Consider the following 14,141-nt stretch of genomic DNA (forward strand, 5'->3'; position numbering starts at 1 on the left):
TCTGAGGAAAAACTAACCAGCTATATAAATTGAGTAAAAGTGATTATTGCTGTATCTTACAGCTAAAGAAAAGCTAATATATTGTCTTGGGTTTTTCAGAGAAGTCTCTCTGAGCCGCAGTTATTTGAAAGGGACCCGATACTGAAAGGCCACACGTGGTGTCAGTCTCAACACTGCAGGCAAACCTTGGCTTCTGTGTGTTTGACATCTCAAATCCCCTGTAAGTTCCTCGCTATGATCCAGCTTGGTCTGTTTACCAAATCCAAATCTCTGGAAAATTTGCTCTGCAGAAGATCTAGAAAAGATGATTTATTTTGATGCTCAACATTTGTCATTCACCCCCACCTTCCCTTCCAGGGTCTCGCCGGAATCTCCACCATCAGGGTCTAACACCGCTGGGACTATCCTTTCGCCTTTGGTTGCCTGTTCACTTTCTCTCTGTCTTTTCTATTAACTCCTGTATCTTTCCACAATTCTGCATTTATTGTGTATCCTTCTGTACACATATGTCTGGCATCTGTCTTTCCAATTCTATCTCCTTTCCCCTTATCTTTCTCATGTCTCCTTTTCATTTAAACTTTTTACTCTGAGCTTCACTTTTGGAAAGTAATGATGTGTACAGATTTCAGTCTGGTGTTATCTAGTCCCTGGCCTTCCTCCCTGTTTCCCCCTGTGCACAGTCTGACTAAGCTGAACTGATTCACAACTCTCGCCTCCCTTCCTTCGGCTCCTCCCCAGCTACACTATTTCTTGAATGGTGTTACTGTTTTGGAGGAGTGACCCAAAAGATCTGGCTGGCGGTCTTCTGGTTCTTAACGCCTAAGAGAAAGTATTTAAATTTTATGTAGTTTGAGGTCTTACTTTGGATACTATGCCTCTCCTTTGACCTAGAAAACCTCTTTGGGAAAGTGGACACTGTGATCAAAAAGCTATGCAAATCTAAACGTACCCTTTGTAACTTTCTTTTCTTTTCTTTTTTAAAAAAAAGTTTTTATTGATTTTAGAGAGAGGGAGAAGGAGGGACAGAGAGATGGAAACATCAATGATGAGAGGGAACCATCGATTGGCTGCCTCCTGCACACCCCCTTCTGGGGATCCAGCTTGCACCCCGAGCACATGCCCTGACCTGAAATCCCAACCTCCTAGTTCATGGACCGACACTCAACCACTGAACCATGCTGGCCGGCCCCTTCATAACTTCCTTAACTTTGTGTGGCTCAAATAAATTTGTCAATTTAGAGATGAGGTTAATGAAAATTATATATGTTAATGTTCCTATGTTAAAACATTACAAATTTCCTTTATGACATAATCTGTACTTATTAAAAATAGTAAAAAAAAAAAATAGGAAAATTTTCTTTAGTCCCCAGTAAAACCATTGTTAATATAGTTTTGGTGTTCATTTTGTTTATATTTTTCATTTGTTTCAGATTTTTTAAAAAAAATTCTGTTATTTTTCCCCCTTTTGATTTGTGATTATTATGTAGTTGCACATATTTTGTATATAATTTAGTATCTTTTTTACTACTTAGGATAATAGCTAAGTTTTTCCATAGTTTCTAAAACCATAATAAAAAAAACCAAACCCCTGCACAACTGCCTATTTCTTCGTGTGCCTCGAGTATAATTTATTCATTCATTTGCCAATTGTTGGATACTCCCTATTTTTTAATATGTGAGATTTCCCTGCTCTAAATGCTCAACTTGTCCAACTTTATTTCACCCTTCAGTGACTTTCTGTGTGAACCTCAGTCATGGCCCGAGAGTCCGATGTGAGTGATGACTCAGGGAGCGCAGGAATGAAACACTCAAAACAATCTCCAGGTTGTTATAAACTGCCTCCTACCAATCTCTGTTATGACATGATACCCAGGAAGAAGGTGTGAGAAAGCCTGGGGTGAACTATGATGAAAAATAATGAAGCAAGGCAGTTAATATTTCTGCAAATGAAAAATACAGACTGACCACCACAAATCGCAGAGAAAAGTAATGGATGTCCCACGCCACATGAATAAGGAATGTCATATAGGTATCAAGAGAGTCTGTTTTTTTGTGCAGGTGTTGTTGAAGGGACAACGTAGAATAAATCACTGGAGGGAGTCTGATGTTATGTATAGGTGACAGGAAACAAAATTAAACTAGCCTGAGCAAACAAATAAATGTTACCTCCTATGCTCAAAAACTGAGAGGAGGCAAGCTGCAGCCTGGCTTGGGCCAGCGGCCCTGGCTGGTTCTCTGTTTGCTCAGCTGCCCCTCCTCTTTGTGTTGGTTTCATTTTTAGACTGACTTCTTCATGGAGGCAAAGTGATTATTTTAGGCTTCACAGTCCTGTTTCATGACTTTCAAAAGAAATAAGAATTTTTTTTTCCTGGCGAATTTTTATTGAGAGTGAGAAAATTATTTCCCAGGAGTTCTATGTAAATCTTCCTTTACATTTTGTTGGCTTAAATTAGATCACATGTCCATTCTTGATTTAATCCTTGTAATGCCCTGTGCTGATTGGCTTATGCCTGTATTCCTGACCCAATCATGATGGCATGCATGTTGGGATTTCCTTTAAACCAATCAGGTTTGCCTGATGTGACTCATGCCCCTTTATGAATATGGGCTGTGGGGAGGATGAGAGGTATGTGTGAAGGAAAATTGGAGCAACATTAGGAAAAGGAAAAATGGCAATGGATGCTACACACATTTAATCGGTGATAGCTGACAGTCTGAAGCTTGTGTTTGGTTTAAGGCTTACTCACTTGAAAAATGCTAAAGATTTAGAAAATGTTCACATAAAGGGAATAGGTAATAAATCTGGTATAAAATATAATATGATAAAAAGTTGCGTTATTAGAATTTAGAGATATATTATGGTAGGTCGTTCTGGAACCATGTTTCCTGGGTTTTCAAATCTCACCTCTCCCATGTACCAGCTTTGTGATCTGGAGCAAATTACTTAATCTTCTCATGCTTTAGTTTCCTTTTCTGTAAAATAAGATAATGAAATACCTAACTACATAGGATTATTTGAGTGCTACAGAACTTATTCCATATAAAACTGTTACAGCTGAGCCCAGCTCACAATCCTATCTAATAAAAGATTAATATGCAAATTGGCCATCACTCCAACACACAAGATGGCTGCCCCCATGTGGAGACAAAGGTGGCTGCCACAAGATGGCCAGCAGTGGAGGGCGGTTGGGAAGGACCAGACCTGCAAGGGAGGGCAGTTTTGGGTGATGAGAGCAGGGGAGGGCAGTTGGGAGGGACCAGGTCTGCAAGGGAGGGCAATTGGGGGTGATCAAGCCTCAGGGGAGAGCAGTTAGGGGTGACCAGGCTAGCAGAGGAGGGAAGTTGGGGGCGACTGGTCCTGCAGGGAAGGACAGTTGTGGGGGACCCAGGCCTGCAGGGGAGGGCAGTTGGGGGTGACAAGCCAGCAAGGGAGGGAAGTTAGGGGCAAACAGGCTGGCAGGGGAGTGGTTGGGGGCGATCAGGCTGGCAGGCAGAAGTGGTTAGGGGCAATCAGGAAGGCAGGCAGGCAAGCAGTTGGGAGCCAGCAGACCTGGATTGTGAGAGGGATGTTCGACTGCCCATTTAGGCACGATCCAACTGGGTTTGGGCCTAAACGGGCAGTCAGACATCCCTCGAGGGGTCACAGGTTAAAGAGCGTGCAGGCTGGGTTGAGGGCTCCCTCCCCCTGCCCCTCGTGCATGCATCAGTTGGCTGCCTCTCACATGTACCCAGATAGGCTCTCTGACCAGAGATCAAAATTGCAACGTGGGTATGTGCCATGACTGGGAATTAAACCCATGACCTTTTGGTATATAGGATGATGCTCCAACCAAATTGAGTCACACTGGCCAAGCCTCTTGTTTCTTATATAATAAAGACTATATTACATTTCCTGCATTTTGAAGCTCTCAACAGTCTATCCTTTAACCTTTCTTTTCAATAAGCCCTGTGCACTCCTTCAGCTATTCCTTGAACATAATTTACGCTTCCCAGCTTTCCTTCCTCCACTCTTACTGCATAATAATATTAGAAACTAATACTTATTGAATACTATGTAACAGGCACAGTGAAATACTTCAGGTGAATTATCTTATTTAATACTCATAGCATCTCTATGATGTACTCTTATTAGACCCACTCAAAATTAGAAACTTTTGTTATTCACTCATAGTTTTGCAGTTAGTAAGAGAGAGAGCCAGAATTCTGGCCATCGTTTTGTATTGTCAATCAACTGTTGCATTCTTCTGCCCTCAGCCAACACGACTGATAAGATCCATTCATTCTTCGTGGCATTCTTGAAACTTCAACTTGTGCAGGTATGTTCTCCAGCTGTCCTGCTATAGTTAGCCTTTTGATCCCACATGCATCTAGAGCTAAGTTTAAACCTCTATGCACTGTCTACCTTATTCTGCTTTCTATTCTTTAAAAAAAATTAATCCTCACCTTAGGATATTTTTTCCAATCGTTTTTTTTTCTTAGAGAAAGGTAGGGGGGCGGGGGAAGAAGCATCCATTTGAGAGAGACACATTGATTGGTTACCTCCCATTCACACCCCAACCAGGGCTGAAGATCAAGTTTGCACCTGAGGTACATGCCCTTGACTGGGAATTGAACCCATGACCCTTTGGTCCCAGGACCAATGCTCTAACCCCTGAGAAAAACTGGCCAGAACTCTGCTTCTATTCTTGTTCTTCTGTGAATATCTCTTTTAAAAATATATATATTTTATTGATTTTTCTACAGAGAGGAAGAGAGAGGGATAGAGAGCTAGAAACATCGATGAGAGAGAATCATTGATCAGGTGCCTCTTGCACACCCCCCACTGGGGATGTGCCTGCAACCAAGGTACATGCCCTTCCAGTCCACAGGCCGACGCTCTATCCACTGAGCCAAACTGGTGTCGGATGTAAATATCTCTTGAATGTAATTACAAACAACCCAAGAGTGGGTGCTATGTCTTCATAAGCTTTGGGGAACAACAAGATGAGCTTAACACGCCAAAACAATCAGGTTATCAGGTTAAATTGACTTGCAGTTAACTGTTCATCTGAGCTCTTAAAATACTTTATTATTTGTGTTAAAGTGTCTTTGGAGAATGTGGACTCAGACAGCAGAAGTAAACTTGTTAGAATAGAAAGATGGGTGCGGTAACTTTTGTATTAAAGTGAAACACCTCCACCCAATAAATAGTGTTTACAAGGTGGTTGATGATGCAATGGCCATACAGGTCTGAATAGTACTATTCTAGTTTCAATAGTCTGTTCTCCATGTTACACTGGAGAACGGTGTTAGATAGTAAGGTCAAGAAGTAGAGGCATACTTGTTTTGATAACTCTGAATCCCTGATTCCCAGAACTGTGCCCGAATTCATATTTATGTGGTTGACAGTAGTTAAATGTTGAGCCGCCTCAAATCATTTGGGAAGCAGACAGTCTTATCAGTAATTCAAATGATGAGTCAAAGGAGGATTGAATTCCAAACCCGCCATTGCTTAAAATACTCCATTGAACTAGTAGCTTTCCTTCCTTTTTATAATGTTCATTCCAAGCTAGCATATCCAATTATTACCATCCACAAGGTATATATTCAGCCGTGTTCCCATGCTATTATTGAACGTGCAGCAGACTAAAATGGAATATAATCCTTTATCTTCACGATTGCAATAACTCTGACTTTATGACTGTGCCTTTCCCTTGCCTGTCTCTTGCCCATAATCTTTTGCGTTGTCTCTGGAGCTGGCCTCTCAGTGAAAATCCTTATCTGCAGCCTGCACGTCACCACCACCTTCCTTTGGAGTGACCGTGGCAGCAGCATTTCCAGCTGTGAAACTGACAGAACCCTGAGAGATAACCAGGCGCATCAGTGACCTCCCACCGTTTATAAAAATAGGCTTTTGAGCAAAACTTTGTCGGGAGCCCAAAATGACAGAATCAAGGTACAAGAGCTACAAGTCATTCTAATGCATTTTTTTTCATGAAAATGAGGATTTCCATTATAAAGGAAATATGTACGCCGGGGACACCTTTGTGGGCTTTATGAGTGGCACACTTTTCTCTCTGATAAAGCAGTCATAACGTGGTTGAAGATTACATGCTCCTGATGGGGTAGCCAGTTATCTGCTGGCTGGGGAAGGTCTCACCACCCTGTCTCCAGTGAAAGTGGGAGGAGAAACACCAGGAGGAGAGTGAATAAAAAGAAGCGGAGAGATGGATTTCTGGTGTAAGAACCCCTGCTCTCTTTTTCCTTGTTATCTTGAGGGTTTTTCGAATGTTCATAAATAAGCTCGTTTACTAGAACATTTCACAAAGGAGACAAATGCAAGGAGTTCATTGGAAACCCCAAGAGACATGAAGTAGCCAAAGGATTTCTCTCCTTGCCCTTTAAATGTGGAATGTGCTTTCCTGGCCGGCGGCCACATGCTGCCTGGAGCACGGACTCTTTGAAAGTGTCTTGTGGGATCTCGGGGGCCTTCATTTATCAGCTGCCCGGAGTCAGAAGAAGTGAACTCAGAACTCCTTCCAAGTTCATGGAAGCTCCCAGGAGTCCCTGGTAACAAATGGGAAACAGCAATGCTAGAAAATGGATTTTTTATTTTTATTTTTAAAGGCAAACACTCTAGGAGTCATGATAAGTTTCCATTTCTAAGCTCTGTCATAAAGTAACGTTTTCCCCCACCTCAGAATATATATGAGCTACCCAGACTGTCATCAGGTGGAGGAAGGTTAAGTTAGATGCTCACATTCTGTCATGCTTAGAAAAGTCAGTTCTTTTACTAAATGCTTTGCAAACAAAAAACTATTTCCCGTGCCAGAGAACGTGTGATGGAAAGCTGCCCTTTAAGGTTTTAAGACTTAATTGTTTAATTAAGAAGACCGACATAGCCTATATAAGCTGGAGTTACTACTACGTAGTAGATTCAGACTTTAAAGATTTCCTGGTAATATTTTTAATCTTTTTGTTTGTTTAGCTCATTTCAGATTCTCTTTCCTTTTCCTCTGTGTTCAGAGTAGTACTAGTGGCAACTTACTTGAGAAAATAGTTCTGAACATCAAACTATGCAGTATCTTTGTTTAAGCATGAGCCTTAAAGATTTTAGTTCTCTTTCCTTTATTTTCTTTTAAAAAATATTTTTAGCGTTGTGTTGCCGTTAACAGAGAAATGCCCCACTGTCCTTGGCTTCTATGCCTCCACCCCCACTCCATCCCTCATCACCTCCTTCTCCCGCCCCCTCCCAAACCTGCCTCTATCATCTTTCTGTGGTGCTGAATGTATATAGCTTCTGAAACACTTCGGGATGGAAGGTGCTATGAAATTGTAAAGTGTTTTTATCACAGAGTTCTGCCATTATGTCTCGATCCTGACGGGCAACACCTCTGCTATTTCAGTGTTGTGACGGGACACAGCCGGCCCTGAGAGGGCACCGCACTCAGACAAGCATGCGAGATTGCGTCTGTCCCGAGGCTTTAGAGAACCGAGGCGACCCTGCTAGCAGTTCTCGACTCACAGGTTGAGAACCGCTGCTGTAGAGCCTAAGTCCATCGGAAAACACAGATATTTACATTATGATTCATACACAGTAACAAAATTACAGTTATGAAGTAGCAACAAAAATAATTTTATAGTTGGGGATCACCACAACATGAGGAGCTGTATTAAAGGGTCACGGCATTAGAAAGGTTGAGAACCACTGCTTTAGAGCATCGACCACGTTAGATAGCGGTCGGCAATGCATGGAAAGGTTAGTGCTTTGCTACCTAGCGCAGGGGCTGTGGCATTGGAAAGCAAATGTTTAGATGTATAGGACCTTGGGACCTGCCCCAGGCCTTCTGAACCACAATCCACATTTTAACAAGCTCAATTATTTGCATACATGCATTGGTGTAGTAGACACCTGCTATTTTGTCTGCTCTGTATTCCTTAATCCACTAGCAATCTTCCCACCCCATCTTAAAATAACTGCCCCTTTCTGCCTTTACTGGTGTTTCTGGTGGGGCCGCTATTGCAGAGACCGGCTTTTTGGCTGTAGAGATGAGCCGTTAATTCAGGTCTAGACCTTCAAGCCACCATGATAGGCCAGGGGGCCACATGGGATCTACCTGGGCCTTCCCCTGTGCTTCTTTCCTCTGACGTTGGAAGAAGTCGTTTTTGCCTCTGAAGTCATGAACCTGGAAAGAGGAAAACGTGCAATCGTCGATGGCTATTTTCCCACTGCGTGGCGAGCACTGCACACAATGCGGAGGAAAGCCATTTGCGCTCAAAGAGGAGGAAAGGCAAGAGAGAGATCCAGTGCCTGAACCTGCATGTGGTTCTGGTGATAGGAGCTCTTAACATGTCCTTTCTGCTTCTCTAGGTTTGAGGTAAGGGCCCTCACCAAGGAAGTGAAGATCCCCCAGGACACCAGCGGACGTAAGTAAAGGAGGGCTGCTTATAATTCAAATACTAGCTTATAAGGTCAGAAAATTAGAGTAAATTCTGTCATTTTCCTGTTACCGTATACACATTCAAGCCTGTAAAGAAGCTTTGTCAGTTTATTTGAGCCAAACTGTTGACAATTGCCCGGAAGCAGAATCTCGGTGGGTTGGGACAATGCCCTGGAGAGTGGCAGTTCTTCACCTTGTTTGACACATTACAGTCAAAGAAGGAGATGAAAGTGGGTTACATGAAATCCACTGGTAATAGACTAGGGAGGCGGGACAAAGCAAAGAGTGGGGAACCTCTGGGATAAAAAAGTAAAATGATAGATACACGCTTCTTTTACCGTACTTAGGTGGGGCGGTTAGTAACCAATCAACATGATAACAATAACAATGAAGGAGTTTATGGTCTCTGCCATGGTGCTCAGGCACATTTGGTTGTGTCCTGAGGTCCGGGAAATGGGAAGTTATGTTACCTGCCATTTCACAAGGATGTTATCTTAGATGAAAAATGACAATAGGCTCAGTCAAGAGAAAGATTGCCTTTATCAGGGCAGATACTGGTCTAGAACATAACTACCCACTATAAACTGCTTTAGTTAAAGTTTTAGTTCAGACCATCCTTTGTGGTTACTTTAGGTCTTTGAGTTTGTAAAACTGTCATGCGGACCTTCCCTGAGCTTGTCAGGTTAACATGTGGCCTTTTTTTTTTTTTTTTTTTTTTTTTTTTTTTTGTCACATTCCATTCTACTCACCCAAACTCGCTAGCTTTTTTTGAATACTAGTATAAGAAAAAAATTCTCGTAAGATCTTTGAAAGTTTCACATGACAGAGTGAATATGAAACACCTAACATGGTGACTGACATGTAACAAATGTTCAATAAATGTTATTTGCTATCATTGTTGTTGTTATATCATCATCATCATTATTATTACTGCCTTAGACAGGTTCTTTGTTGGCAGACTCCCTCTAGGTCAGTAATCTAGATACCAATTTACCCTTCTTCTTCTTCTTCTTGCTGCAAAAACTTTTTAAAAAAAAATATATTTTATTGATTTTTTACAGAGAGGAAGGGAGAGGGATAGAGAGTTAGAAACATTGATGAGAGAGAAACATCGATCAGCTGCCTCTTGCACACCTCCCACTGGGGATGTGCCCGTAACCCAGGTACATGCCCTTGACCGGACTCGAACCTGAAACCTTTCAGTCCGCAGGCTGACGCTCTATCCACTGAGCCAAACCGGTTTCGGCACTGCAAAACTTTTATTGTTTCATTTAGTCCATTGCAGCAGAGAGGGCTCCCGTGGTGAAAAAAATGACTAGTAGTTTCGGGAAGAGGCTCAGGTAAAAACCAGAGACACCAGGGGGATGCAGAGGGGCCTCTGGGCTCCAAAGGCTCCTGGTTGTGCTTGAGGGTGAGCCTTTGGAAGAGACACTTGCCCAGCCCAGCCTGGGGGCCGGCCAGCCTGCGGATCAGCCAGCCTGCGGATGTTAGTCAGGTGGTCACCCATCTTCTTGATCAGTTTCACCTCCTTATCCAGGAAGTGGTTCTCCAGGAAGTCACAGAGATGAGGGTCTGTGCGGGTAGAACCCAGGGCACACAATTTCAACAGGGCCTGGTTCAGGTTCCTCTCCAAGGCCAGGGCGGCTTCCACGGCATCCTGAGTTTTGTCCACTCATCTTGGGAGGGTTTCAGTACGTCCTGGAAGAGAATGCAGCCGCCATGCGTGTTTTAACAACTTTAAAAGATGCTCAGCACCCTTGTGCTTCTTTTCTGCCAACTCTTGGAAGAAGTGGCCCACACCCTCGAGAACCACATTATCGTCGTTGAAATAGTAGCCCAGAGAGAGGTAGGTGTAGGAGGCCCGCAGATGCAGGTTGGCCAGGTGGTTGACAGCAGCCTCCACCCCGTGGAATAATTCTGACGAATTTGGGAGCTCATGGCTGTTCAGCAATAAGGAGTTAAGGTAGGAAACAAGCAAAACGGTATGTTGGCTGGTCCTGGAGGTGTTTCTGAAGGTGGTGACTGGATAAGACACAGGAGAGTGGTCGGAGCTGGAAGAAGAGACATCCCTGGGTCTGTTCTGTTCAAATCCTGTTGAAGCAAGAGGCAGATCTGGGGCCACGGAGGGCATTGTCCACTCTGCCTTCTGAGTCTCGATAACGGACTTGAGTTCTGCAATGCAAACTGAACTAGTTTTTTTTTTTTTTTTTTTTCTTTTTTCTTTTTTTCTGGTGGTCCTAAATTTCTCCTCAGCAAGAAGAACAAAAGGAACTTAGTCGGGGCAGGTACTCTAGGTGCATGGAAAAGTTAGAGAAAGCAGAAAGTAGTCGAGTCCTCCATGCAATGACGTTTCTTCCCCATAGACACGATTGCAGCTCCAGGGCAGTCACCTTCCGGAGTGCCAGCTCCTCTTGGATGCTCCTCTTCTAGGTCATCTCTCTCCCTCTGTGGAGCTCACTGGCCTGCATATGGGTAGCACTGCCCAGCACAGCTTACAGTGGCTCCTCTCTCGGTGTCATTGGCCCTCAGGAACATTTTCAATGACTTGTTCAGTAGCTAGAAACCTCAGGTTTTTGTTTTCTTTTTCTGGAATGCTGCTCACAATAGAATTCTTGTTTGTTGGATTGTCAAACTTTTCAAAGCAACAACTTTTTTGAGGAAATTGTTTAAAACCCTCTAGTCTTGCCTTGGGCACATGCACTTTGTGACACTATGTTTGTGATGATCACTTCAGTTTGTTTCTAGGTTTTCCTGTGGCCCTCTCAGGCTGCTGTGGGGTGGGCTTTATCACTGCCTTCAGCCGGGTCTGAGCTCAGGCATTTGAACACTTGTCAGTAACCCAAATGCCTCTTCATGTGTTCCTTCAGAGGACAGTGGTAGCATTTTGGTAAATCAAATGAGCAGTTTTCTAGGGAAGACATTAGGTTACAGTTGATGCTTATATTTTGTGCTGTACTTTCCTCTGTCATAGAATAAAAACTGTTTAAAACATTCTAAAAATAGAAAAACATCTTTTGAATCAATGACTAATTAAAATTTGCATAGAATTATGCAAACATGGGATCTTTCAGTCCAAAGGCCGATCTACTGAGCCAAACTGGCTCGGGCTGCAAATGATGACCTCTATATAGTAATGAAAATTCTGTTTGTTTGATTTTTGATTTTTATTTCGCACACATTTATTGACTGCTGTAAAAGATTAAAAGTTGAATGACTTGATTCTTGTCTCCAGATGTTTAAAACTTTGAGATATTTTGACATATAACTTTGTCAGATCACTGAAAGCTTGCTCTAGTATTTACTTAAGTTGGAGGAGGTTATTGAGAGGACATGACCCCCAGTTGACCCATGGAGCTGGGCCCAGGTAATTGGAGGCTCCTTACCCTTTCTTTGTCCTTGTTATGCGAGGTCCACCTGCCTTCCCTAAACTACAAGTTGCCTCAAAGACACAGCCTTGAGGTAGTAATGTGTTCCTGAGACCATCTGGACATTACACGTGTCTGAACCTCGTTAAGGCCTCTATGTAAACTTTTAAGATCTAGCAGGTGAGTGTGGAGACATGGTGCCTAAGACAAGCCTCCCATGTATGATAAGCCCCTTTGCTTTATTAAACCACCACTGGCACGCTATGCTTCTTCCTCTGCTCTATGCTTGTTGTCTGTGTATGGGGCCAGCATTACAGAGCTCCTGGGAAGCTTCTGAGTTGGTGAACCTACCTCCTGCTATGATGCTTTAGTAGCAATACAGTAGACATTCATAAACACATTTTGTTAATACTCTTTGGCCTTACTACTTCTCCCATCATTAGAATTCTCAAGACCTTTGGCACAAGGAGTTGTATTTATATTGTAATTATTTACAACTCTAAGTAAAACTTGGGAATTATAAAATTGAGAAGAGAGCCATTTTCTGTGCACGTATTCTGCATAATAGATAATATGTATATGGTGTGTAAGTAATATGTATGTTCATTCATTATTAACCAAGTAGATAAAAACAGAACATGATATAGTGCAGCGTTCTCCAACTGTTTTTATTGTTTTCCTAAGTAGAAAAATAAAATTAAACTTAGATTTTTCTTCAATGAGATAAATTAAATATTTAAAGAATAAGATTTTGTCAGCAGGGTTGAACTTTTGAGGCCACAAACCATTGTAACAGATGATAATCTTTAGATCTTCCAGAGCTAATTTTCACTTGGAGGTGATATGGCCCCCACTGAAAATGTATGATAGAGAGATCCAAGATGGCGGGGAAGTAGGTGGATGTTACACATACCTCCCCCCAGGACCAAATTAAAGTATAGAACAATCACCATGAATAACCATCTGAAGACTAGCTGGAGAGAAATCTTATAACTGAGAATTTACGAAGAAGCCACATTGAGACTGGCAGGAAGGGCAGAGATGTGAAAAGGGTTGGCCCCACTCCCATGGGCAGTAGCTGAGATTCTGGAGGGATATCTTAGCTCCAAACAGTCCCTTTGAGAAGAGTGGGGTCTCAACCCCAAGCCAGGCTCCCCAGCCTAGACTGCCAGAGCCAACTAATATCTGGCTGTGAAGATAAGCAGGGATTTTTTTCTGCCAGGGCAGACAGACAAGAGTCTGTTAAAAAACAGTCACCTTCTTAAAGGGTCAACACACAAAGTTTCATTCACAGTGAAACGGAGAAAGGGTGGGGCAAACTAGGGTCACAGAAGGGGAGACTGAGGGTTGTGACTCTGAGAAGAGAACTGAAGGGAGCGCTGCCAGGATTCCTGTGCTGAGTCATTCTGCCACACCACAGACACCATCTTTCTCAGGTGGAGCACTCTCCTCTGTGCAGCATCAGCCTGGGGAAATCCAAAAGCACCACCTGATGATTTCCCTGTCACCCCACCCTGTAGAGCTTTCTCTCTGTTGAGGAGTCAGCTGCCTGGGTTGGGGTGTACAGATCTGTACAGACTCATGAAGTGTCAGTGACTGAGTTGTGTAGCTGTGGGTGAGGGCCATTCCACCACTATCCTGTGAACCTGACTGGTGCCTTTCCCTCACTGGAGATAAGTTTCTGGGGCCATTAGTCAGACATCCTTAGTGCTGCCACAGAGGAGGGAGAGGCTCCCACCACCGTGGCTGTACTCATCATCTGTGAGCCTGTTTCTGGCTTGGTGACACTTCCCCTATGGGAGCGCACTGACCACCAGGGCGCAGCTCCTGCATTGAGCGTCTGCCCCCTGGTGGTCAGTGTGCATCATAGCGACCAGTCATTTCATTGTTTGGTCGATTTGCATATTAGCCTTTTATTTTACAGGATGAGGTTAGGAAGAAACACTGTCTATTACTATTTAATTTTATTTAAAAGGTTATAGAGCTTGCTCGTTAATTGTTCATTCATTTAACACAGTCTTGTGGAGCATCTATCATTATTTGTCAGCTCTAGTTTGGAAGTGTTCAGTAAATGTCTTACTTCATTCCTTTGGAATAGAGCAAACACACAAACTCATATCCATACACAAATTCACACATTCATTCATACACATTCACACACACATGCACACACATTTTCTATTGAGGTGTGTAGAGACAATAAAAGAATAGACCCTGTTTAGAGGCAGGGTCTTGAAGATGTATTGTGGGTTGAATGCTCAATCTGCGGAAAAGAGAAATAACTGTTTTGGGTATAAGTTAATTTGATATGCAATTCTATTTTATTCTTTTTATAGAAATATCTCCCCAGTAGTAA

The 14,141-nt window shown here is 42.8% G+C and overlaps 1 pseudogene across 1 annotated transcript; it reads right to left on the minus strand.

Annotated features, from left to right (window-relative positions):
• Positions 1-6,271: 6,271 nt before the first annotated feature.
• LOC311620964 (ferritin light chain-like) lies at positions 6,272-10,358 on the minus strand (annotated as a pseudogene). Its single transcript has 2 exons — positions 9,797-10,358; positions 6,272-6,546 (listed from the first exon to the last, which is right to left on the minus strand). The product of its transcript is annotated as a ferritin light chain-like (transcript).
• Between the last annotated feature and the right edge of the window lie 3,783 nt (positions 10,359-14,141).

The sequence above is a fragment of the Pipistrellus hanaki genome, assembly GCF_964339955.1.
Source record: "Pipistrellus hanaki genome assembly, chromosome: 1".
NCBI classification, from domain to species: Eukaryota; Metazoa; Chordata; class Mammalia; order Chiroptera; family Vespertilionidae; genus Pipistrellus; species Pipistrellus hanaki.